This window comes from Tachyglossus aculeatus, chromosome 18 (assembly GCF_015852505.1).
Source record: "Tachyglossus aculeatus isolate mTacAcu1 chromosome 18, mTacAcu1.pri, whole genome shotgun sequence".
Lineage (NCBI taxonomy): Eukaryota > Metazoa > Chordata > Mammalia > Monotremata > Tachyglossidae > Tachyglossus > Tachyglossus aculeatus.
Window position 1 is genome coordinate 33,169,567 of NC_052083.1, and position 27,954 is coordinate 33,197,520.

General features: G+C 42.4%; 1 protein-coding gene across 1 annotated transcript in view; it reads right to left on the minus strand.

Moving 5' to 3' along the window:
- The window catches only part of BACE2 (beta-secretase 2), a 61,560-nt gene that overhangs the window by 31,601 nt on the left and 2,005 nt on the right, over positions 1-27,954 (minus strand). The gene's annotated exons all lie outside the window — the stretch shown is intronic.

Here is a 27,954-nt window from a genome sequence, read left to right on the forward strand (position 1 = left end):
CAGGCAAATTCCTTAAAATTTCTAAATTCCGCTTTCTGCATCCATAAAAAGGGTACCAATTCCTGCTTCACAGAGTTGTGCGAAACAGCTACTAAGAATGATTGTAAATTGCTAAGCAAACAAAATTCTAGTAAGCAATGGCTACTGCCAAAGCAACCTTATCCTTTCCAGCTTTTATTACTTTAAAGTAGCTCTTAAAAATCAAATCAGCAAGATGGCATGGACTCTGCTTATGCTTCCTGTGCCCTGTTTCCCCAACAACATATCCGGCTCCAGACATTCAAAAATCAAGATGCCGAATGGCAGGCTGCAGTTAGCTGCCAGCTCCCATGCTTCATGCTCTTACCTTTGTGTTTCATTCTCCACATATGCAAAAAGACCACAAAGCCACTTTTAGCCTTTGGTGGGCCCCCTTAGGGTTCTCCATTTCCATTTCACATTTAATTTTCAAATTTATAGAGCAATTCAGGGATTGTGGCATAATGGAAAGAGCATGAGTGGGGGAGTAAGAGGACCTGGGTTCTAATCCCTACTCTGCCACTTGCCTTCTTCTTCCTGCCTAGACTTGGAGTTCCATGTGGGACAGGGATCTTTCACATCTGGGAGAGTTCAATACGACAGAATTAGCAGAAATGTTCCTTGCCCATAATAAGCTCACGGTTCTGTGCTTTTTTTTTTTTTTAAACTAGGCCATACTGCTTCCCTGATCCCTGTACCCCACTTTACCTCCTTCCTCCTCTCCTATTGACTGAAAACAAACAAAACCAACCCCAAAGAGCAGAGAAGAGCAGATGGCCTGTATCATATCCTGGGGTGGGGGGCAGGGAGGGGAGAACCAGGGCCAAAATCACAGGGCTTAAAATACCCCATCACTTCCCAGTGATATCATCTCTCAGATCTACTGTCAGAAATATTTCCTCAATATAATAATAATACTTATGGTACTTGTTAAGCGCTTACTATGTGCCAAGCACGGGGGTAGATACAAGTTAGGTTGGACATAGTCCCTGTCCCACATAGGGCTCACACTCTTAATCCCCATTTTACAGATGAGATACCTGAGGCCCAGAGAACTGAAGTGACTTGGCCAAGTTCACACAGCAGAAATGTGGCAGAGCCGGGATCAGAACCCTTGACCTTCTGACTATTAGGTCCGTGCTCTATCCACCGAGCCTTGCTGTTTCTCTTATATTTTCCTGAGATTCTCTGTCAAAAGATTTTTAAGAGCCCATAGTATTTCCACCCAGAATTTCACTAATGTGTAAAGAGAAGGGGAGGATTTTCCCCTCCCTTTTAGAGCGCTTTCTCAGGTTTTCTTCAAAAGTATGGGACACTGCCCTAACTGAACAACCGGAGAATCACCTTAAAGTTAAAAAGAAAAGAACACAGCCCATAGCTCTTTGCATTATTAAAAAGATATGCTGGTGGGCTGTTTTCCTTGGTTTTAACAAAGAATAGGTGACCCTCAGTCCTGGCACCAATTACCTAAAAAGACCGGATCATGCATATTGTATGTAAAGCAATCACAGCAATCTCCTGTTTGTAAAAAGAAGCAGGGTGTGTATTTGAGATAGATTAAAACAAAACAATGAGGACAACAAAACACCATACATCCCCTATCTCATTTGCTGCCCAGAAATTATCTGAAACGTGAGTTCATTGTTTAGCATGAGAGCAGATGGAAGCAATGGATTACATCAGAGCATTAAATGATAAAATTAGAGGCACTGAAAAGAAGAAGGGTTGTTGATTTTTTAAAAAGAGACCATCTTCTCTAACTGCATGGATCAGTTTTTAACAAGTCAGTAGAGTGGACAGGATCACAAAAATCCATGAGTTCCAACTAAGAACCATCTTCTTTCCCTACATTTCACGCTATGAAAGCAGTGTATTCACTCAAAGCATCCACCATGCATGCCTGGACAGCACAAACAAAACTAAAGCCCAGTAAGATGCATGAAAATCCCAACCCACTCCTATATAGCCAGTATTCACACAACAAATTGCTATTCAAGCTGACATTCTGCAGCAACACTACGGGCTTATGCATAAGTAGACACAATGAGAAGCAGACACAGGAATACTGTAGTGCTTACAATGGCCCTAGTGACTAGGGGCACTTTTCTGAGGAGACATTTGAGGCTTCTTTTCTTGCTATGGATTCTCCCCACCCCCTTTACATCCTATCATGAAGAGAACTCTTTCACTTGGCCAAAAAATGAAATCTCATTTGTGCTTCTCTGCTCACTGCCCTCCCCCCGTGCCCCCTGCTACTTAACAGAGGCAAATGACATGGGGCAGAGTCAGCTCCTACTAAAGCAAAGCCTTTTTTATGGTATTTGTTAAGCCCTCTCTATGTGCCAGGCCAGGCACTGTTCTAAGCGCTGGGGTAGATGAGAAGCAGCGTGGTGTAGTGGATAGGGCACCACTTTGGAGTCAGAAGGCCATGGTTTCTAATCCTGGCTCCATCACTTGTCTGCTGTGAGACCCTGAGCAAGTCACTTAACTGCTCTGTGCCTGTTACCTCACTGTAAATAAATGGGGATTAAGAGACTGTGTCCAACCTAATTAACTTGTATCTACCCTAGAGCTTAGAACAGTGCTTGGCAAATAGTAAGTACTTGGCAAGTACCATAACTGGAATGCCCTCCCTCTGCCCATCCGCCAAGCTAGCTCTCTTCCTCCCTTCAAGGCCCTACTGAGAGCTCACCTCCTTCAGGAGGCCTTCCCAGACTGAGCCCCTTCCTTCCTCTCCCCCTCGTCCCCCTCTCCATCCCCCCATCTTACCTCCGTCCCTTCCCCCCAGCACCTGTATATATGTCTATACGTTTGTATTTATTGTATTTATGTATTGTATTTATTGTATTGTATTTATGTATTGTATTTATTGTATTTATGTATGTATTGTATTTATTTATTTTACTTGTACATATCTATTCTATATATTTTATTTTGTTAGTATGTTTGTTTTTGTTCTCTGTCTCCCCCTTTTAGACTGTGAGCCCACTGTTGGGTAGGGACTGTCTCTATATGTTGCCAACTTGTACTTCCCAAGAGCTTAGTACAGTGCTCTGCACACAGTAAGCGCTCAATAAATACGATTGATTGATTGATTATTATTATTATTTAAGGTAATCAAGTTGGACCCAGTCCAGATCTCACATGGGGCTCACAGTCGTAATCCATTTCACAGATGAGGTAACAGAGGCCCAGAGAAATGAAGTGACTTGCCCAAGGTCACCCAGCGGATGAGTGGCAGAATCAGAACTAGAATGCAGGTCCTTCTGGTTCCCAAGCCCATGCTCGATCCACTAGGCCACAATGATCCCACTAGGACACGACTGCCCTGTAACTAGCTTTACAGTGTTTTTTCTAACTCCAAAGGCATTGGGTAATAATATCTTCCTCAAAGACATTTTAGGTAGAGTTGATAATCAAGACAGCTCCCCAAATCTATCCACCATCTCAGGGGTGTGTAAAGTTAAAGTCCTCTAAATCTCCCATCCAAGTTCCAGAAGAATGGGGTAGTGGAGATCAGCTAGTGTTGAGCCTCCTGGGTTAAAATTCATGCTTCCAACTGGAAAATGGAAGCAACCATCGTTTCCTGGCACAACACACTTAAATACAGATATTTTTCTATTTACAACTGTGATTTCTACTTTTTAGTCCAAGTTTTCACTTTCTTGGGCCATACATGGAAAGGGCCCCACACAGGTTAGAAGATGTTTCCTCCAGGAACACAACATGACCTGTTGTGAAATGACAAAAGCATTTGACACAAAGAACAGGGGCTTCTTTTAATGGATCAATTCATCTCAACATCCTGAACCTAGCATACTTCCCTTTCTCATTTAGCAATTTCACTGGCCAACTGACAGCTTTGGGCCAATTTCAGTCACTTGGCTTCTCAGCACTAGGCTGTGCACTTTGGTAATGTAAAGGGAGTTCACAAAAGCACACAGATGCCTTTGTACGCTAAATATCAAACCACCCTTTTCTCCCTTGTGCCTACTGCAAAGCATTGTCTTAAAAAAAACATATTCAACAAACACTGCTTTTTCTCCATGAGCTGCCATCTGGAAATGGACCGAATCACCTGAATCCCATCAACTCTAACCCAATCACCAAGCTATAGCCTCTTAAAGATGTTCCTAGTGGAAGTTTCACCCATCGTTTTCTCAAAATTGGCAACACCAAATGATTTTCAGTTTTTTGCAAGCATATTGAAGTAACGTGAGTCAGCTGTCCATCTGTTTGATTTGCTCCCTCCATGTTTCCTCTCCTATCCAATTTTTTTTTAAAGAGCTGATTAACAAAGTTCCTCATCCCAAAAGCCTCACTCAGCCAATGATGCAGATGACTATAACTTTCCTATCCTCTAAGGAAAGTTATAGAATAGGTAAGTCTCACTCCTATAAATTTGTTCTCAAATAAATTATTTTCTCCAGATCTGTAACATCTCCTGGAAAATGGAAAAATGCTGACAGCCTTAATCCATCAGTGCTATTTATTCAATGCTTACTGTGTTCCAGAGCATGGCACTAAATGCTTGGGAGAGAATTCAGTAGAGTTAGCAGACCTGACCCCTGCCCTCAAGGCAACAGCTATATTTATAAAGAAAATTGTTTGTATGAGTCTTACAAACATCTCATTTATACACGGATCTCCTACACCTCAGAGGTCCCATGCCTGATGAACCCCATGTTACAGAAAATGCATGGTATAGTATGCAAAGCACAACCATTTCAAACACCACATTATATCCTGTCCTCATAGACAAGCTGTTGTCAGAGGTTAACTTCCTAAATTCCCTAAAAGCATTCTATGTAGAAAATGTAATGAAAATCTGGAAAAACTAAATGTGCCTGTAATAAGCTTACTGGGGCATGAGATGGATGGAAAGGAAAGTATTGGAGTAGTTAGGAGTATGAGCAGATCCTCTTTGCATTCCAGGGTTAATGGACATAAATCTTGCATTTCTTTTGGTTTAAGGGCATCCATCTATGTTTTAAGAACTCAACAGGGAAAGGCGAGTTAAAGCCTGAACTCATTGCACGTGTTTTTTTGGTGTTTTTTGTTGTTTTTACCCGTGAGATCCATGGGAACACCAGTCATACAACAGAGGTGATAGCTTGTCTGCTTCCCTCTGTTTGCTGGAAGCTGGAGGATGATTCAGGGCCAGCACAAGGAGTCTGGTGGCTCAAAGAAAGCCAATATTCTACGGCCCAGAAGTCAGATTCCCTGGTTTTCGCACTTAATACTTCCCTAGGCTAATTCCATAAAATGGGGAACAGTGAGAATCAGTGTGGCACAGTGGATAGCGCACGGGCCTGCCTGGAGTCAGAAGGTCATGGGTTCTAACCCTGGCTATGCCACTTGTCTGCTGTGTAGCTTTGGGCAAGTAACTCCACTTCTCTGGGTCTCAGATACCTCATCTGCAAAATGGGGATTGAGACTGTGAGTCCCACATGGGAGAGGGACTGTGTCCAACCCAATCTGCTTGTATCCACCCCAGCGCTCAGCACAGTGCCTGGCACATAGTAAGCACTTAAATACCAGAATAACAATCAAAAAGCAGAAGCAGCTAGTCCCATCTAGACACTGCCACCAGCCTGGTCCTTGTGTGGGCAGGAAATGTGTCTGTCTATTGATGTATTCTCCCAAGCACTTAGTAAAGTGCTCTGCACACAGTGCACTCAGTAAGCACCCAATAAATACAACTGAATGAATGAAACCTCTGCTTCTCTGGGACTCTCAGACACCTATGCTATCAGAGCGGGGACAGGGAGAGCCCTCTGCAGAATCCTCGTTGGTCATTTGCTACTCATGGGATGGGCTGGGGCCCAGAAAATACAGTCAATCAATCAATCAATCGTATTTATTGAGCGCTTACTGTGTGCAGAGCACTGTACTAAGCGCTTGGGAAGTACAAGTTGGCAACATATAGAGACAGTCCCTACCCAACAGTGGGCTCACAGTCTAAAAAGGGGAGACAGGGAACAAAACCAAACATACTAACAAAATAAAATAAATAGAATAGATATGTACAAGTAAAATAGAGTAATAAATATGTACAAACATATATACATATATACAGGTGCTGTGGGGAAGGGAAGGAGGTAAGATGAGGGGGATGGAGAAGGGGAAAATCAATGGTATTTATTGAGATGTTTACACTGTGTGTCCCTCGTCCCCCTCTCCATCCCCCCCATCTTACCTCCTTCCCTTCCCCACAGCACCTGTATATATGTATATATGTTTGTACATATTTATTACTCTATTTATTTATTTATTTTACTTGTACATATCTATTCTATTTATTTTATTTTGTTAGTATGTTTGGTTTTGTCTCCCCCTTTTAGACTGTGAGCCCACTGTTGGATAGGGACTGTCTCTATATGTTGCCAATTTGTACTTCCCAAGCGCTTAGTACAGTGCTCTGCACACAGTAAGCGCTCAATAAATACGATTGATGATGATGATGATGATGATGGAGCAGGTACTAAGCACTTGGGAGAGTAAACAGAGTTGGTAGAAATGATCCCTGCCCTTGAGGAGCTTGTAGTCTAGTCAGCGGGGTGGGGTGAGGGGTGGCCTTCAAATCGGCACCGTCAAATAACCTTCATTAGGTTAACCTTAGGAGAAAGAGCATGGCCTAATGGATAAAAGCACTGGCCTGAGAGTCTGAAGGACCTGGGTTCCAATCCCAACTCTGCCACTTGTCTGCTGTGTGACCTTGGGCAAGTCACTTCACTTCCTCTGTGCCTCAGTTACCACATCTATAAAATGGGGATTAAGACTGTGAACCCCATGTGGGACATGGCCTGTGTCCAACCTGATTACTTTGAATCGACTCCAGCACTTAGAACAGTGCCTGGCACATAGTAAGCACTTAACAAATACCATTAGAAAAACAACACAAAAAAACCTTTCCACCACAGCCACCCCTAAAACTGGCTCTGTATACATTGTTGGGTTGAGAGCCACTATTTTAATTCAATTGAGCACCCTGAAAGGCTTCGTATTAATATAGTGCTTATAATGGTCCCATCTGCAAAATTCTTTACTAGGGCCCGGTATAAAACTCTGAATAATGTAAAAGGAATCCCCTCTTCTTGCAGAAAGGATGGATGAGGAGAAGAGTGTAAATATGGAAGCAGGCTCTACCTATGTGCCACCGTAAGATTCAATAAACCACCTGGAGATGAGAGTGGCAAGAATGTAGATTTCCTGGTGTTAGCTGGAAACTTTCACACTGTCAAATCCAGTGAAAATCTCCTGGACACTGCCCACCTTCTGAATGCAAAACACAGAGGTTAAGATATAAGAAGAATCCATTTGTTAGGTTCACCGAGATCCATTCGCTTATTGGATTTTTACGCTATCTTCTCCAAAGGCTCAGTTTGCTTGAACGGAAGATTCATAGGCAAATGAGATCTGAGTGACCAGATAATCCAGGACTTTTTGGGTGGCATACCATTCTGTTGGGGGTAAAACATCCAACACCTGTCTTAAAAATAAATGCAGACATATTTATCCCCCACCATCCTTTAGTTTTCTAGAATTGGTGCACTTGATAATAAAACCAACTGAAAGCCTTGGCTAATTGCTTCATCACAGGAAAATGTTGCATTAGTGGGAGGAAAAGAAAAAAACAACCTCTGCTAGCCTCTTAGTTAGTGATTAGCAACCAGAGATCTCTCAGCTATCACTGTCTCTTTTTTAGTAGGTTAATAGATAGGAAAATTAGGAGCTAATTTAAATAATGGCTCATTTAACACTACGATTCCTAATTACATTACCAGCCCACCTGCCCTAGCTACTAGATGCTGTTTGCCCACAGTTATTACATGTTATTACTGGCACTGATTTTTTAAATCAGCTTCTTTCAGGATTTCAATTCTAGAAATGAATTTAGTTAAAACACGTCTTTTTGAAGAAGGCAGAAATAATTACCATGCACCATTTCTTGACAGTCTGAAATCAGGGTTTAAAAAAAATCCAAAATGATTAATTTACTAAAAGATAGCTGTTCTATACTCAGCCCCAGTGTGCATACGTGTGTGTGTGTGCACACGTAAAAAATGGACAAGTGAGCAGAAGGCTCACATTTTTGGTGAGGACCTTTTTGAGCTGTTACATTGACATTCAGGTTCACTGGACAGACCAGATGGCCACCCTCTGCTTAATTCAGCTTCTGATTAAATAGCCTGGTGGTGTTTCCTTGGGGCTGGTGCTTCCTGGCTGTGTCTTCTCAGGGGGCAATGCTGCTTGGTCTAAGAACCTTGTAATCCAGTTACTAAGGATAATCCCATTACCACTTCCACCCAGTGTGGTGTGAACCATACAATTCAGCTTCCCTTGTGGTCAGGAAGTTGACCACAACACTCCCCATCTTCAAAGCCCTTCTGAAAGTACACGTCTTCCAGAAGACCTCCACCGATTAATTTCGGTTCTTTCCAGGGTACAGTCTCAACTGTCACCTCAGCACCTCACCAATTACTCACTTGTGAAATGACAGCCACTCAAAGGACTTCTGTACATATCTTCCCTACCCTAGTAAAATCTCCAGTGGCTACCAATCAATCTGCGCACCAGGCAGAAACTCCTCACCCTGGGCTTCCAGGCTGCCCATCACCTCGCCCCCTCCTGCCTCACCTCCCTTCTCTCCTTGTCCAGCCCAGCCCGCACCCTCCACTCCTCTGCCGCTAATCTCCTCACTGTACCTCGTTCTCGCCTGTCCCGCCATCGACCCCCGGCCCACGTCATCCCCCGGGCCTGGAATGCCCTCCCTCTGCCCATCCGCCAAGCTAGCTCTCTTCCTACCTTCAAGACCCTACTGAGAGTTCACCTCCTCCAGGAGGCCTTCCCAGACTGAGCCCCTTCCTTCCTCTCCCCCTCATCATCCCCCCATTTTACCTCCTTCCCTTCCCCACAGCACCTGTATATATGTTTGTACATATTTATTACTCTATTTATTTTACTTGTACATATCTATTCCATTTATTTTATTTTGTTAGTATGTTTGGTTTTGTTCTCTGTCTCCCCCTTTTTAGACTGTAAGCCCACTGTTTGGTAGGAACTATCTCTATATGTTGCCAACTTGTACTTCCCAAGCGCTTAGTGCAGTGCTCTGCACACAGTAAGCGCTCAATAAATACGATTGATTGATTGATTAGTAAATAAGCACTAATTATCTACCTTCCTACTTTTCTTTTCAAGGCAAGGTTCTTGTCTACTAACTCGAGTATTCTTTCAAAGTGCTAGTGTTCTGCCCACAGTTGATGATCAATAAATATTACTAATTGACAGATTATTGTATGGGTCTGGGGTCCTGTCAGATCCTCCTTGATGTCCAAGAGAGGTTTCCAGGCTTTTTTGGGGGGGGCCGGAGGGAGTACCTGACTATCAACTCCTCTAATTCAGGCACATTCAGTTATTCGTTTTCAAGTATCCTGCCACTAAGTGGGTTCTGCTGGGGGATGGTTCAGATTCCTTCAAAGCTGATGCTATTCTCATCTCCTGTAGGTGTTGTGCCATGGCTGATGCCATGGCAGAGATGCATTATTACTCCCAGAAATATTCCTCTTGCCTCGTCTGACCCACATATGGGAACTGGATCATCCGGGATCTCGCAGACATCTGAGGCTTCCAGGGGTGTATCATCTTTACCTAGAGCTAGTCGTGACAGTTTTCACGGGTGGTTGGTTGTGATTCCATGCTTTTATTGGGACTGGGGAATCCAATCTGAGGTTTTTACCACACAGAGTCGTGCTGAAGCTATGGGCTGAGGATCTTTTAGGTCCCCTCTCTGAGGCTTAAGATTTGCTATTTATAATAATAATAATAATAATAATGGCATTTATTAAGCGCTTACTATGTGCAAAGCACTGTTCTAAGTGCTGGGGAGGTTACAAGGTGATCAGGTTGTCCCATGGGGGGCTCACAGTCTTCATCCCCATTTTGCAGATGAGGGAACTGAGGCACAGAGAAGTGGAGTGACTTGCCCAAAGTCACACAGCTGACAATTGGTGGCTGGGATTTGAACCCATGACCTCTGACTCCAAAGCCCGTGCTCTTTCCACTGAGCCACGCTGCTTCTCCCATGACCTGGTTGATGGCCTAGAAAGAAAATAATAACAATAATAATAACAATAATTATGGTATTTGTTAAGCACTTACTATATGCCAAGCACTGTACTAAGTGCCAAGGTAGAGAGAGGATAATTAGGTTGGACACAGTTCATATCCCCTAAGGGGCTCACAGTCTTAATCCCCATTTTATAGATGAGGGAACTGAGGCACAGAGAAGTGAAGTGACTGGCCGAAGGTCACACAGCAGACAAGTGGCAGAGCCGGGATTAGAACCCAGATCTTTCTAACTCCCGGGCCCGTGCTCTATCTACTAGGCCACACTGCTTCTCTAAAAGCCACTCAATCATTGACCTTTGCTTAAAGCTATAGTTCTGGGCTTTGGGGGTTTTCAGTGGGGATGGGAAGAAAGGTGCAAAATTCCAGACCCGTGGTGACTGGATCCAGACTGGGTCCTGAACCTCTCTTCAGGGTGGAAGAAGACTTTGTCACCCACACATGTCCTCTTTTTTGGCCAAGTGGAAAGAATCTGGGCCCGGGAGTCGAGAGATCCGGATTCTGAGCCTGGCTCTGCCACTTGCCTGTTGCAAGTCACTTCACTTCTCTGTGCTTTGGTTTCCTCATCTGTAAATGGGGATTACATATCAGTTCTCCTTCTCCCTAAACTGCTAGCCCCATGTGGAACAGGGACTGTTTCTGATCTGATTATGCAGCTCTACTCCAGAGTTTAGTACAGTATCTGGCACAGACTAAGCGTTTAACCAATGCCACCAATATTATTATTATTGCTTTTAGACTGTGAGCCCACTGTTGGGTAGGGACTGTCTCTGTATGTTGCCAATTTGTACTTCCCAAGCACTTAGTACAGTGCTCTGCACATAGTAAGCGCTCAATAAATACGATTGATGATGATGATATTACAAAGCTAGGAATCTCTTCAGCTCACAGAAACACCCGTGTATTTCTTCAGTGGTACCCCCATCCCACTCCCCACAAGAAGCACCCCCCCAACCACAATGCAAGAAGGATGCAGGAACCTGGCAGGGATATTCCAAACTTGGTCCAAATCAGGCCAGGTTATCTTTCAGCCTGGTCCTCTCATTAACCAATATAAACTCTTGAGCACCACTTCGAATGGGAGCAACTTTCTCTTGGTCAACTAGCTTGTACTACCATCAAAAGTCACGTTGGGGTGGGGTGGAATTGGAATTAATTAGGAATCCTTCTGGAAGGAGATGTTTAGGTAGCATTGGGATTAGGGAAAAGGTTTGTGTAGTATCTTTGGCAGGGAGCTCTCTTAAGACTTTAATAATAAAAACCAAGTTCCCAGACCCCAATCATTGTTCCCTGGGTCCAACCAAATACAGGACCAAATGTAAAGAATCTGGACGAGTCTTTCTGATTTATGTTTTGGAGGTGCTTGAGGTTGTAAGCTCATTGTGGACTTTTAGACTGTGAACCCACTGTTGGGTAGGGACTGTCTCTATATGTTGCCAATTTGTACTTCCCAAGCGCTTAGTACAGTGCTCTGCACATAGTAAGTGCTCAATAAATACGATTGATGATGATGATTGTGGACAGGGAACAGGTCTACCAAATCTACTGTACTGTACTCTCCCAAGTGCTTAGTACAGTGCTCTGCACACAGTAAACACTCAAAAAGTACCGTTGATTGATTTAGGCCTAAGATTGCTCCATCCCAATCCTAAAATGAAAATCCAACAAGAAAACCTAGAACTTAAATCAGGTTTCCCTCTTTGAGGTAGAAAGAGAATGATAATTACCCTTTAAACAGAGCAGAACTTTCAGCTAAGATGAACCATCCATTCAAATCAGTCCACTTCTAGACCTTGCATCGGGATTTCAAAGGGAATTTTTTTTTTTTTACTAGCCACAAGGAAAAGAAAATCCACACCAAAAGGCTAAAAATGATAGCGCATGGCTTTGTTCACTTTCTTTCAAATGAGATGAAAAAGCACGCTTGAGAGATAGAATTAGCTCAGTCTGGCCCTTCCCACGAGGCAGCAAGACACACTCTCCTTGAAATTTTACAAGTCTCCTAGGATTCTGGCCCTGTGCTATTTCAGTTGATGGTCCAACACCATTACACAACCTCCAAAAAGTGTCATGGCTATTTCTAATCCATGACCTAGGCACCTCCAATAATATTTAAGTTTTTTTCTGGAACCACATAAATCTCCCACTTTCTTCAAACTCCGTATCCATCATTGAAAACACTACACATACATTATGCTTGCAATTGACTTGAAAAGCCAAAGCTTAGTACCTCGGTTTTCTATAAGTAGCATACTGCACAAGTTTTATGGATGCACTGTGGCCCAGGGTAATGAACCCGGGAGTCAGGAGACCTAGGTTCTAATCCCACCTCCACCAATGGCCTCCTGGTGTAACCCTGAGCAAGTCATTTATCTTTCCTGTGCCTCAGTTTCCTCATCTGTGAAATGGAGATTAAATACTGTTTGCCTTCACTTTTAGACCGTGAGACCAATAGGGAACAGGGAGTGAGTCTAATCTGATATTACTGTATTTACATCAGCACAGAGCAGTCCTTGACATTTAGTAAGCATGTAAATACCACAGTAACATGTATTTCTACTGGTATACAATATTCAACAGTGACTCGATTTAGGTTGGAACCAACACGGACTATGGAGTGCTTTGAAATCAGAAAATGCTCTAAGTAGTCTGAAGGCATGAATAAGCTCTTCATAAGTACGTACAGGTATGGAGTGGGTGGGGAAAACAAATGACAGGGACATACACCCATAAATTCACAAACTACATTTTGTTTTCCTCCTGAACTGAAGATCTCCCTGTACTGGATTCTATCCCACATCTAACAGTAACTTGTCAGGTGAATGTTCAGATTTTAATCTTTAATCTCCAGATTCTGGGCTCTCTCCCTTATTTTGGCTTGGAACCAGATACTTGGGGAGGGAAAGAGTAAAATGCCTCTATTTCCAGCATACAGTCACTAGAGAGCCTTTGAGGTATAACTGCTTACAACTGTCAACTGAACATGAGACTTGGTTATCATCATCATTGATAGGATTTATTGAATTAGTTAAGGCAATCCAATGAAGAAAACGCGCCACGGGAGAAAAAGGAAAGACCACCAATCCCAAGAAGTTTTCCAATTTATTGGGGGAGACAAATACAAAACATGAACAATTAGACAAAGCGCAAGAGCATAAATTACAGAAATGTATACAAAAGGTTATAGAAGTGTGCATAAGTGCTGAGGTAGCTGTTGTGAATAAGGTGATCAGGGCAGCAGAGGGAGAGGAAAGAGAGGGGTGGTTAATCAGGTTTTCTGCAAAGGTGGGAGGAGAGCAGTGGTTTGGTGAAATACGGGGAGAACAGCATTCCAGGGGGGAACAATGAATAGGATTGGAGGAGGGAGTAAGAATTGAGGGCAGGAAATGGTAAAGAGGTTAGCTGGGGTGAAGCCAAGGGGAGGCGCTGGGGTAGACGGAGAAAAGGGGAGCTAAAAATAACTTTAAATAGTCATTTACTATGTTAGCACATGGAAGGATGTTAAGATGCCCCTTTGAAAATCAATGAACATCCATATTTGATAGATTGGGAACAGAGTCCACTTAGAAGTCCTCTTAAAACATGGATTTTGAGCTCTGTAGTACAGAGCTAATCATTGATTTTAATCAGTGCACATCTGGAATGTTCAGAAGGGAGGCAACTGCACTGATAGCCCATCCTTGCTAATTTTAGATCAGATATTCAAGAAAACGGCCTCCTTCAATGGGGCTCATAAAACATTTTAAGGGTTTTTGTTTTTCCTTACAACACCCTCAAGAAAACCCCCTTAAAAAGGCACATGCTGATTGAAGAAACTATTCTTGGGTAAAAAATGATTTATTTTTTAAAAAAATCTGTCCAAGTCAATTCTCTTGGGATAGGTTTAAAAAATATCCCCTGTCTGTTTAGGGAGCCTCTCGCTAGCCACCCATTTAGGCACGAGACTAGGAATGATAAGTAAACTGATCTTTGGCTTCCATTCCAGTAACAACATACAGACATTTTTCTAATTACCGTTCATGTAATCTTCTTAATCTCCTTTTCTTCTTTCCCAGATTTGATCTGAACTCTCCAGAGATGGAATGAGCCCCGCGAATATGGGACAAGGTTAAATCCTCTCTGTTTTTGGAATATATTTGCCCCAGCAAAACTCCAGGAGATTCATTTGCTTAATACTGTTCCCTAAGAGTTTGGGGAAGCAACAAGGCCTAGTGGAAAGAGCGCAGGACTTACATCAGGGGATCTGAGTTCTAGTCCTAGCTCTGCCACTTGCCTGCTATGTGACTTTGTATGTCCCGGGCATTTCTTTTCCCCATCCACTCCATACCTTGGTGTCTCAGTTTCCCTACTTGTAAAATGTGTTCGAATGCCTGTTCTCCCTCCTTCAGACTCAGAGTCTCAGGTGGGAGACTGGGTCCAATATATTATCTTGTAACAACCCCAGTGCTTAGTCATATATTAAGTGCTTAAAAAATACCATCTTTACTACCTGTTAATGTTTTTCATCTTACACATGGGATCGGAGCAGAGGAGCTAAAAGATTAAGTCAATCATGAACATCACACAAGTCCTGAAGTGTAAGGCGAGGGAGAGCCCCAAACAGGGCAGTTCCCTACCACTGGGTCAGGCTGCCCTTTGCTGACATTTATCGTGAAATAAACTCGAATGCAGTTGTATTTGACCTGTCATGTTGCATGTGGCATAAATTTCTACAAGAACCCCAATCTCCTAACCAAATTTTATTTTTTAAAAATATACCCTGGCATGACCTGAAAACCAGTGTCAAAATCATGTAAAGAACAATTTCTATTTGCAGTTCATAAGCCTTTTCCCCTACCCTAGCAACAAATGCCAGGCTGAATGGCTTACGGCCATTTAAAAATTAATTCCCCCTTCTATCAGACTTCAGACACAGCCCCTCAATCATTAACCTCCAGGAAAATGAATGTGGACCCAAAGGGTTACAGTCCATGTCAAGTTCAAATGCCTCAAATAGCTCAATTTGATAAATTTGGAAGATATTGATTTGAAACAGCCTAAAATTTTAATATGCTGCAACTCTTCCTATCTTCCAAGATGAATTTTCCTCAAACACTTCCCCACCAAAAAAAAGTCTCAAAACAAAGTAAAGGAACAAAACTCTGCTGAACACTAGTTTATAATGAAAATAGTTTTCCACTGTAACTATATATAGACTTGAAGGAGCTCCCTAACTGCTCGTTTCTATTCCCAGCCCAACGGAGAGCTGGTGCTAGCCGTCCAGCCTTAAATCTTCTCTACCTTGAGGACGCTGCCAAGTTTGTAGATCAATGAACCACCGAGACGGAGATGAGGCCCTAAGATTCACAGTTGAAAGCTTCATACTTTCAAGTGCTAGACTTTGTTCTAAGCATTCCGATTCTTTTTGTCTCAAGTGCTCCAGCTAAATGATCTTAGTCCTTGGATAACCAGCTCTATAAAGAAAAGAGAGATTTCTGATGCACCAGTGGGGCGGGATTTCCCTTCACTTTTCAGTTCAAAGTGATTACACTTAGATTTATCATTTTTTAAAAGACTGTCTCCGTGTAACAGCTGCCTTTACTGCAATGCAGATCCGTAACTGGGCAATTACTCCTTTTGTAATTATACTCCTGAATTTACAATCCTAAAGGGGTAATGAAGCCTAGTGAATGGACACCCCCAAGGGACTCTCATCAATCAATCGTATTTATTGAGCGCTTACTGTGTGCAGAGCACTGTATTAAGCGCTTGGGAAATACAAGTTGGAAACATATAGAGACGGTCCCTACCCAACAGTGGGCTCACCATCCACATGAGTGCTAGAGGTTAAAAAGGAAGGAGAAACAAGTCATGAACTAGAACCAGGGTGGAGGTCGGTAGTAGTGCAGCAAAGGTTTGGGAGGGGAGTCCTGGGCTGGGGGATTTGCTAAGTGCCAGCACAGAGGAAGGATGTTACGATTTGAGAGTCTACAATGGGGGAAAAGGGTCCAATGGTGCGAAGTGGATGGAGAAAACAGGGAAAATTGGGATTCTACTCAATCTTCCAGCCAGAAATCAAGGGACTGAAGCCCTGCCCCTTGTCCCCCAACCATAACCCACTCTGCTGATCCAGGTGCTTGTGATAACCTAACTTGATTGGTGTATCAGTCTCCTCACTGATTCCGGCCTATGATCTCTCCCCTCCCCAGGCCGTACATCATTCCACTTCTCGCATCATTTCTTGAAAAAAAAAGTCACTCCATAAAATCTCCACTCCTCAAATGATTATCAGTTCCTCTCCATGCCAAGCAGAAACTCCCGGCCATTGCCGAATTGTGATGCCAAATTGTACTTTCCAAGCGCTTAGTACAGTGCTGTGCACACAGGAAGCACTCAATAAATACGAATGAATGAATGAGTTAATGATTGAATTGCCACTAGGATCCTCAGACAACTCTCTCCGCTATGTATCCTCTTGCTTCTCCCACTACTTCCCAGGTCACTCTTCCCAATGACACTGTTCTAGTTACTGTATCTCATTCTCTTCTTTCCAGCTGCCAACCTCTCACTCACGAGGGGGATGGGGAGGGGGAGAGGAAAGAGGGGGCTCAGTCTGGGAAGGCCTCCTGGAGGAGGTGAGCTCTCAGTAGGGCTTCCCCTCCCCACAGCACCTGTAGCGTGGCTCAGTGGAAAGAGCATGGGTTTTGGAGTCAGAGGTCATGGGTTCAAACCCCAGCTCCACCAACTGTCAGCTGTGTGACTTTGGGCAAGTCACTTCACTTCTCTGTGCCTCAGTTACCTCATCTGTAAAATGGGGATTAAGACTGTGAGCCCCCCTTAGGACAACCTGATCACCTTGTAACCTCCCCAGTGCTTAGAACAGTGCTTTGCACATAGTAAGCGCTTAATAAATGCCATTATTATTATATATGTTTGTACAGATTTGTTATTCGATTTATTTTACTTGTACATATTTACAATTCTATTTATTTTGTTAATGACGTGCATCTAGCTTTACTTCTATTTATTCTGATGACTTGACACCTGTCCACATGTTGTTTTGTTGTCTGTCTCCCCGCTTTAGACTGTGAGCCTGTTGTTGGGTAGGGACCGTCTCTATATGTTGCCAACTTGTACTTCCCAAGCGCTTAGTACAGTGCTCTGCACACAGTAAGCGCTCAATAAATACAACTGAATGAATGAATGAACACCTCTGCCCCTGCCTGGAGCTCCCTCCTCCTTTAAAATGGACAAACCACAGCTCTCTTTCCATTTACAAAGTTCTCCTGAAAGCACAACTCCTCCAAGAGGCCTTCCCTAATTCCCAATCTTGCCCGTTACATCCCACCCCTACCTCTGTTCTAGACTCCTGTGCCACTGAAGCACTTAAATATACACAAACTTCCTTAGCACTTTTGTACATATTTTACTTACCAATTGTTTAAAACACTAACTCAATCAGTGAATGAATGGTATTTATTGAGCACTTACTACATGCAGAGCTCTGTACTACGCATTTGGGAGAGTACAATACAACAGAATTAGTGGACACATTCCCTGCCTATAATGAGTTGATGATCTAGAGGGGGAAACAGACATCGATATAAATAAATTAGATATGATTTAACGATAGGTACATAAGTGGTGTGTAACTACCCCCTTCTTCCTACCTGCAATTTATTTTTCTGTCATTTTCCCAGATTGTAAATTCCTTGAGGGCAGGGATAATGTCTACTAATTCTATTGGCTTGTCCAAATTGATTAATACAGTGCTCTACACACAACAGATTCATTCATTCAATCGTATTTATTGAGCACTTACTGTGTGCAGAGCACTGTACTGAGCGCTTGGGAAGTACAAGTTGGCAACATATAGAGACGGCCCCTACCCAACAACGGGCTCACAGTCTAGAAGGGGGAGACAGACAACAAAACAAAACAAAAGGACAGGTGTCAAGTCATCAGAATAAATAGAAATAAAGCTACATGAACATCATTAACAAAATAGAATAGTGAATGTGTACAAATAAAATAGAGTAATAAATCTGTACAAACATATACAGGTGCTGTGGGTAGGGGAAGGCGGTAGGGCGGCGGGGATGGGGAGGAGGAGAGGAAAAAGGGGGCTCAGTCTGGGAAGGCCTCCTGGAGGAGGAGAGCTCTCAGTAGGGCTTTGAAGGGAATGGGATTAACAAATGCTCAATAAATACTACTGATTAAAAGGGGGTGAGAGTTATGTGTCATTTTTAAGCCTATCCAAATTCCAAGGTACTAATTTTTCTCCTAAATCCCCTTAATCCATTCAAATTTTAGATATCCTCAACAAACACTCACTGAAACCCCATCCTGGAAAAAATAACTGAGGCTGGATATGTTTTCATTTGCACTGTCCAGAAAGAGAAAAATACCTCAGAGTCATGCGAAACCATGGTCTTAGCCTGGGTTTACATGGGATGCAACTGCTCTTTTGAGAGGCAAATATTTATGATATTTAAGGATTAGTTGAGCTGTATTTATTTGAAATGTTAATGGGAAGTCTAGTATCCTGGGACCATGAAATTTTGAGTTCGGCTCCTAATTTGCTCCAAGGACCAGGATGAAATCCTGCTAATTCTCATCTACTTTCCTCCCCTGGTTCTTCTCTTTTGGGCCCATTCCAAATCAAGCAAAAGCAGTGACTCACTGGATTTTTGTTCTCTTAGAGCTTTTCTAGGGCAGTGATGGGACAAAGCAACTAGAGGTGGGTGGAAAGGTCAGACATGCATTTTGTAAATAAAAGGAGGCATGCTAACCGCAGGGTTCAGAGACAAAGGTGACTGTCAGTGGGGAGTTGTACACTTCCTGTTGCACACCAACCACATGTAATTCAGCATGATGCTGCCACCTGTTACTGAGGTAAGCCCTTTTACTGATTTTCCTCTATCTGCCCAACCTGCCCTTTAGCTCTTTTAAGTCTCCATCCCCAAGGCTCTCAAGTGGTTTCCCCCCATCTCCCCTTCTGCAATACCAATCACAAACCCCTGTCCCCAAGATTCCCCCAGGTCACGCTATATTACACATGGCTTGTGTGTGACCCTCAGACATCAAGGAAACAGAGGCAGGACTAGAGGCTTATGCCTCCATAAATGGTCTCTGTCTGCCCAGGGCTATCCCAATGAACATTCCTAACTTTGCCTTAAGTAGATTTGGTTCAAAACATGACACATGTGTCAGAATCATTCCCTCCCCGCTCTCCACAGACTTACATGGGTCAACTCAGCCATAGAAACTCACTCATCCCGGGCTGTATAACGACACACATATTTTTGGATCAACCAGTGGGTCAACAAGTATTTAGCGAACACTTAGAAGGAGCAGAGTTCAGGATTTAGGAGCTTGTCATATATGGGACAAAGAGACAAACTCAAGGCCACATATCAAATTAGCAGAACTGAACAAAAACAGAATAATCAGGGGGATGCAACAACTTTCAAATGAGAACAGAATGAAAAAAAAACTGAGAATCAATCACATCTGATAATCTTGTATCTACCCCAGTGCTTAGAACAGTACTTGGCACATAGTAAGCACTTAACACATACCTTCATTATTATTATTATTAATTGAGCACTTACTGTGTGCAGAGCCCTGTACTAAGCACACAAGAGAGTACACGACAATAAATATAACAGACATGCTCCCTGCCCACGATGAGCTTACAGTCTAGAACTTTTTAGACTGGAAAGATGAAAGCTGAGTGTGGACATGATTGAAGCATGCAAAATTGGGAAAGGTAAGAGCAAAGCAAACAGTATTTAAAGAAAAAAAGACAAACCTCACACCATTCGGAGTGGAGGGAAACCTACTGACAAGGAAGGTTCATGGCAAAACAAAGTAAAAACCAGAAGGAGGTACCCAAGCGATCTGAGCATGCAGGATTCACTGCCCCAGTAGCTGCATAAGCCCCCAAATATCAGCAGGTCCAAGAAGAATTTGGATAATCTCAGGGATAAGAAGTCCTTAATGGGAGATGAGAGAGGGATATGAGATATGGAGCAGTATAGGAGGTAGAGGGAAAAGTTACGAAGGGGTCAACTCTTCATTTTAAGTGGAGGGGCAAAAAGCAATGGGTTTTTTGGGGGATGAGACAGAGTATGTAACATACTACTACTAATAATAATAATGATGGCATTTGTTAAGCACATACCATGTGCCAAGCACTGTTCTAAGTGCTGGACTAGTGGCAAGGGAGTTTCAAAGAACTAATAGGTAAGAAATGACTTTCGATCTTTTCATCCCCTTTTGGAAGCTCATGAGTCTTTCAGGAAATCAGGGATGACTTTAGATTGTAAATTCCTTGAGGACAGGGATGAGGTACTCTCCCAAGCCCTTAGTACAGTCCTCGCCACACAGACTCGATCCATACTATTGACTGATTGAGGACAGGAGTCCTCAGAAAGAGGACAGAGAGTGGCAGAGTAATTTTTACCAAGACCCGAACATTGGAAAGTCAGTGGGCCAGGGGAATCCAGTTACATTCCAAAGCAGTACTGCTCAGATTATGACTTGGAACAGTAAGCAGGGTCTGCATTTATCTGTATAACACTATTATGGTGTACCTTCCAGTAAAATAAACCAAATATTCCAAGATCCACGTTTACACAGTAAACATTAGTTTGGACAGCAACAATGCCTCCCCTCTAGCAGAACAATTACATTTCTGAAGGCGGTCAATCGGCCTTCTCTCCTGAATGAAGGCTTTTACTAAGAAAAATCCAGGACAGAACAGGTGCATATTATTGTCTACACAGCAATATATCAAAGCCCAAATTCTAAGTCAGCTCATTCTGCCATGGGAGAGGAGATGGTTGATTAAAGCAAATCAATTTGCTTCCCCTTAACTTACAGAGCTCCAACTATTAATGAAATCGAGTTCAATGTTCACTTTGAAGAAAGGAGACATGAATAGCCAGCACATTTACTAAAGGCCCATGCACCATCCCAAGCTTCAGGAGGGCATTCTTAGCATAAAGTCCAGATGAAACAATTGGGACCAGCTTTAAACGATTTGAAAGTAGAGTTTTTCTAGATTTATTGTATTCTCCCAAACATCTAATACAGTGCTATGTACACAGCACGTTATCAATAAATACCTGTGGTCGACTGAAGCGGAATAACATTTACCTGCTTCACTGGAATGGGGTTTTAATTCCCTCCCCATCGCTATGTGCCAGACCACCACTCTCCCAACTTTCAAAGTTTTATTAAAATTACATCCCCTCCAAGAAGCCTTCCCTGATTAAGCCCTGTTCATTCATTCAATTGTATTTATTGAGCGCTTACTGTGTGCAGAGCACTGCACTAAGCACTTAACCTTGACCCCCTTTACCATCTGCATCGCTTAGGCACTTAGATCTGTACCCTTCAAGTACTTGATATTCTTCCCAACCTCAACCCCACAGCACTTCTGTACATATCTGTAATTTATATTAATATCTGTATCTTCCCCTCTAGACTGTAAACTCCTTGTGGTCACGTAATGTGTTTTCCAATTCTGTTGTATTGCATTCTCCCAAATACTCACTACACACAATAAGAACTACACACTTACTGCACACAATACGAACTCAATAAACACTACTGATTGACTGATTAATCTTTCCCAAGGCTTTAAGTATGGGGCTCACCTAGGCTAGTATAAAAGAGCCCCTATTTCTCTGCTTAGCACATTATCCACACTACTCTCCGATGAGTGAATTAAGAAAAAGACAGATAGAGGCAGATTTAGAGTATTTACAGTATTTCAGACACAAAATCTCCTGCTTACGTTTCCTGAGTGCAGTGATGGCTAACAATGGCACGGTTAAGGGAATATGTCTACCAACTCAGTTATAGTGTAATTCTCCCAAGCGCTCAGTACAGTGCTCTGCACACAATAAACACAATACAACTGATTGATTAATCCCACAGCAATGATTTAGGAAGCTATTCTGAACACAGAAATAACTTCTCCACCATTCCACAGTGGCTAAGCAATAGGAGTACTGTACTGCACTCTTTCTGGGCAGAAAAAAGTCATTAAAGACCTTGCTTGGATGACCAGGAAATCAATCTCAGCCCTCCCTCTGCCCCTTCTCTCACATCACGTGGGGAAATCCAGAACCTCAAGTCCAGCGATGCTGGTGAAGAAGAAGGGGCCAACATCTGACAGAATAGATGCTTTATTATCTGCAGGCAGTGCGGAACAATGAGGCTTCCTGTGAGCGTTGCTATCCAAAGAGGAAGGGAAAAAAACTGAAAACAAAGATGCCCAACTACATTTGTTGCTTTCGACTGTTGGCCTGAAGGGACAAATGAAGTTGAAAGTAGGGTGACCTAGATAGAGCAGTGTTTTCCGAAACCTTTCCCATGGATCTACCTTGCTCCCAACGTTGCCTGTTTTAACTCAGTATTTCTGCTGAGACTGAACCCATGTTTCTGTTTTGATTTAATTCTCCTGAAATTCTTCAATTACTGCGGGTGCTAAAGTGGATATTTAAATTGGAATCTGTTAATTTTGAGGGGTTGAGAAAACATGAAAGACCTGTAAACAAAAAAGGGAAACATCTAATCCCTGAATCACACATTCTATTCCATAGTACTGATCATATTAATTGTGAAATTTTATTATAAACCTCTGCCTATTCATAAAGGAATTGCTATTCTTATATCCAATGTGGTATTTGTCAAGGGCTAACCGCATGCCGAACACTGCACTAAGCACCGGGGTAGCTAGAATATAAAGTCTAAGGCGGAGTTGGGCTGGGGGGAGAAAGAACAGCTATTATATTCCCATTTTACCAATAAGGTAACTGAAGCACAGAGAAGTTAAAGTGACTTGCCTATGGTCGCACAATGAGCAAGTGGCAGAGCTGGGATTAGAACCCAGGTCCTTTGAATCTCAGGCCGGTGACACAGCTTCTCTCAGTACCTTAACTAATCCTACTGTGGCAAAACTAAAACGCCATTTGATGGTTGTGTCGCTAATCGGAGTTATATTTTGTCATTCAAATTCCCTTCCCCAAATTAGCAACACAATGGAATATTTCCAGAGGAAATATTTACTTCATGGTGACATAGATGCTGCATCAGTGAAATGCAGCAAGTGACAAAGAAATTAATACAAAAACCGAGGCCAATCTCTCAAGATTGATCTGAGATCATTTCTCACTAACCATATTTTAAAATAAGATTGATCTTTGCTTAACCCCCTTTCTGGTTTTTTTTTTGATACTTTGCGCTTTCATTCACATCTTTCATTTCTCGGTCTTTTCTATAGGTTATCTCTTCTCTTGGCTTCATCACATTTCCTTCGGCCAATCAACACTATTTTCTTTCGGTGTCCAAATAGAGACCAGGAGAACTCAGTAAACTCAATTGCATTAAAGGATGAACAGGTTAGTATAAAAATATTTAAAGTTCCTAAAATGTGTCTAATAGGATGCTACTTCCAATCTCAAAAACACGCCACTAATGTAAAATATGTGATTAATGAAGGATATGATCAGGACACAACTCAACCCCAAATAGTTTAAGGGTTTAAAGAGTAACATATAACCTATAAAATGTAACTTCACTTTATCTATGCAAATTAAGAGACATAACTATAGTAATAACTGACATGCCTTCCACTTGCAGGGCGAGAAAAAAAATCTTTTTGAATCTCCCACAATTATTTCAATAATAATAATAATAATAATAATAATGGCATTTATTAAGCGCTTACTATGTGCAAAGCACTGTTCTAAGCGCTGGGGAGGTTACAAGGTGATCAGGTTGTCCCATGGGGGGCTCACAGTCTTCATCCCCATTTTACAGATGAGGGAACTGAGGCCCAGAGAAGTGAAGTGACTTGCCCAAAGTCACACAGCTGACAATTGGAGGAGTGGGATTTGAACCCATGACCTCTGACTCCAAAGCCCGGGCTCTTTCCACCGAGCCACGCTGCTTCTCCAACACCTTTCGCATCTTGCATTGGATTTAGTCAGCAGTTGCAAGAAAGTCTAGTCAAAGATAATGAAAATGTACTATAATTTCAATCACTCTGGAAAACCATTATAATCATCAGTAATAAGTCCAAATTACAGAGGAACATTTCATGACTTCTATCCAGGCTATTACTGCGCTAACAGCAACACGAGTTTGAATTCACTGTGCATGAATCTTTTTGAATGTGAGCCCCACGAGGGACAGGGCCTGTATTTACTTTTTCCCACCTCTGTACTTTCTCCCAGCACTCAGCACAGTGCTTTGCACAGAGTGAGCACTTAGTAATACTATCACAACTACTAAATCTGACTGCTCTGTTTCCAATCAATTCCTCAGGGCTGGATATTTTGCTTTATGTAACTGAAAGTCAATATGGTATTGCCCATTATTCAGAGAACACCACAAAGCAGGTAACTCTGATGAAATCCTTCTTCAAGCAATATACAACACACAGCTACAGTGTACTGGCTGAATTTACCAGCTAGCTATTTAACGATCTAACAGGACAGCATTGGACTTTAGAGAATAATCACAGAATGTGTGATACTAATAGAAAAACACAAATGGTTCATTCTTCAACTATCACAATTACCTTGCCCCTTAAAATATGCTGCAGATAACCTTCTGGTGGTGAAAAGTGTGTGTGTGCGCATGGGAGTGGTACTGAATTGTATAGCCGTCCTTGACTTTTGAAGATGAAAATTCAAATTACATAAAGAAGTTATACTTTCTGTTGGCGGTCTCAGAGTTTACATGGTAGAACTGGAGACTTTATTACCTGCAGCTTATAATTAAATCAAGCACAAAAATAGATATGGAACACACATTCCTTGGGCATGAGACTATATACAAAGTCATGAACTCACTAGATCCGTTAATGTTTAATATGGAGAAAGCCTCACTTGTATTGGTTTTGTGCTAACAGGAAACTCTTAATTAGTGCATCAGTCTCTTTACTGACTTCCCTGACTTCTGTCTCCCCTCGCCAGTCCATACTTCACTCTGCTGTCTGGAACACTTTTCTGAAAAACTTTCCAATCCATACAATAATAATAATAATAATATGGTACTTGTTAGTTACTATGTCTAAGCACTGGGGTAGATACAAGTTGGACACAGGCTGGACACAGTCCCTGTCCCACATGGGGTTCACATTCTTAATCCCCATTTTACAGATGAGGTACCTGAGGCCCAGAGAAGTTAAGTGACTTGCCCAAGGTCACACAGCAGAGATGTGGTGGAACCAGTACTAGAACTCAGGTCCTTCTAACTCCCATGCTCTCTCCACTAAGACATGCTATAACACCCCACTCCCCAGAAACCTCCAATGGTTGCACACTGTCTCTGTTGCCGAATTGTACTTTCCAAGCACTTAGTACAGTGCTCTGCACATAGTAAGTGCTCAATAAATACGATTGATTGAATGAATGAATGAAAAGAGAAGCAGCGTGGCTTAGTGGAAAGAGCACGGGCTTTGGAGTCAGAGGTCATGGGTTCTAATCCTAGCTCCGCCAACTGTCAGCTGTGTGACTTTGGGCAAGTCACTTAACTTCTCTGTGCCTCAGTTACCTCATCTGTAAAATGGGGATTAAAACTGTGAGCCTCCGTTGGGACAACCTGATCACCTTGTAACCTCCCCAGCGCTTAGAACAGTGCTTTGCACATAGTAAGCGCTGAACAAATACCATCATTATTATTATTAAGAGACCCCTTATCATTAGCTTTCAGGCACTCAATCGCCCTCGTGTTTATACCTCACTTCGCTAACCTCCTACTACAATCCAATTCACACACTCTACTCCTTTAAGACAACTTACTCTCTACCTCAATCTCATCTATCCTGCTTGTGACCCCTTGCCCATATCCTCCTTCCTCCTTCAATCCAACAGGTCACCACTATCTTCACCTTCAAAACCGTCCTAAAAAAAAAAAAAAATCACATCTCCTCCAAGAGGCCTTCCCTAACTAAGCCCTTCCCTCTCAGTTGACTATCCACTTGGTTATGCACTTTGATACTCATTCCAGCCCCACGGTATGTAGATACATATCCTTACACTCTCTATCTTTAATTTATTTTAATGTCAGTCACCCCTGTAGGCTAGTCTCTGTAGACTCTAAGTACCAACTCTTGCATTGCACTTTCCCAAGTGCTAACTACAGTTCTCTACAGTGTAGGTGCTTCAATAGATATCATTAATTGAGGCTGCAAACATTTTAAAAAAATTGGTTTTCTTTAACATAATTGGTGAAAGTGGGCAGAAATGACTATTTAAGAGAACTCAGGACTTTTCTGCTCCAAGGGCAATGGAGAAAGTGTGAAGAAACTAGTAATAGCCTGGAGGCGCTTTTCGGGGATGTTTCTGAGAGTTTTCCTTGTAGACCTTCAGCTGAGTGTTGTTTTTTTTCCCTTTCTCCTCACTACCTCCTTTATGTTCTCTGAAAAGGGGGTGGGGTAAGAAAAGAAGTACATCTTCTTGCTCCCTAGAGCACCAGTGCCACTCAAATGTCATTCATCTTCGGTAGGACAGAATTCATTTTTCTCAAAAGTCACCTAAAGAAGTGCTGGTAATAAAAAAGCAGCATGGTCTAGTGGAAAGAGCATAGGATTGACAGGCAGGAAACCTAGGTTCTAATCCTTTGTCACTTGTCTGCTGCGTGACCTTGGGCAAGCCACTTGATCACTCTGTGCCTCAGTCTCCTCATCTGTAAAATAAGGATTCAATACTGTTCATTCAATTGTATTCATTGAGCGCTTACTATGTGCAGAGCACTGTTCTCTTTCCTCCTTATACAGTGAGCACCTTGTGGGACAGGAACTGGGTTTGATCTGACTTTCTTACCCAAATTTTAGTACTGCGCTTGGCACAAAGTAAAAGTTACACAGATATCACAATCAATATTACTAAGAGGAGGCGGCATAGCCTAGTAGATAGAATACTAACTGGAGAGTCAGGAGGTCCTGGGTTCTAATCCCAACCCTCCACTTTTCAATTAATCGTATTTATTGTGCTCTCCAAAGCATTTAGTGCAGTGCCCCGCACATAGTAAGTGCTCAATAGATATGATTGGTGGATAAGTGGCAGAGGTCCTTCTGTCTCCATGAACCCATGCTCTATCTGCTGTAACCTAGTAGGGCAAGTCACTTCAATTCTCTGGGCCTCATTTCCATCACCTGTAAAATGGGGATTAAGCCTATGGGACACAGACTGTGTCCAACCTGATTAACTTCTATCTACCCCAGTGCTTAGTATAGTGTCTGGCATATAATAAGTGCTTAATACTATTTAAAAAAGAAATGACCACTGGACCTAGCGCACTGTATTAAACACAAGACATGTTCCCTTCCCACTAGGTCCTTAACACCTGGAGTGCTTTCTGAGCCTATGATTCCACTCCCCTCTTTAAACTCCATTTTCTGGCTGGGGGATTCATTTTAAGCACCCTAGAATACTAACTGGTCACAGAACATTCACCAAATGTTGTCCAAAGATAGAGAGAGAAGTGACTTTCACATCAATCTGCTTCTCTTCAGCTGGACATTCCCAGTGGACTCGAGAATTAAACTTCTCAGTTAAGCTTTCTCAGCTGGTCACACCCATTCATCTTTCTCCCCCTCCTCTCTTGAAGAATCAGCCAACTACTCACGCTGGAATCCCATGACAGGGATGAAGGGCAACTGAATCAAACAAACCTTTGAGTAAAACAAAACTTTAAAAGTATGGAAAACAGAAGGTACTTATTAAAAACACAAGGACTCTTTTTGAGGAGAGAATTCTCCCAGTACACAGAGGGAAAATGAAATATTTAGAGCCTGTCATT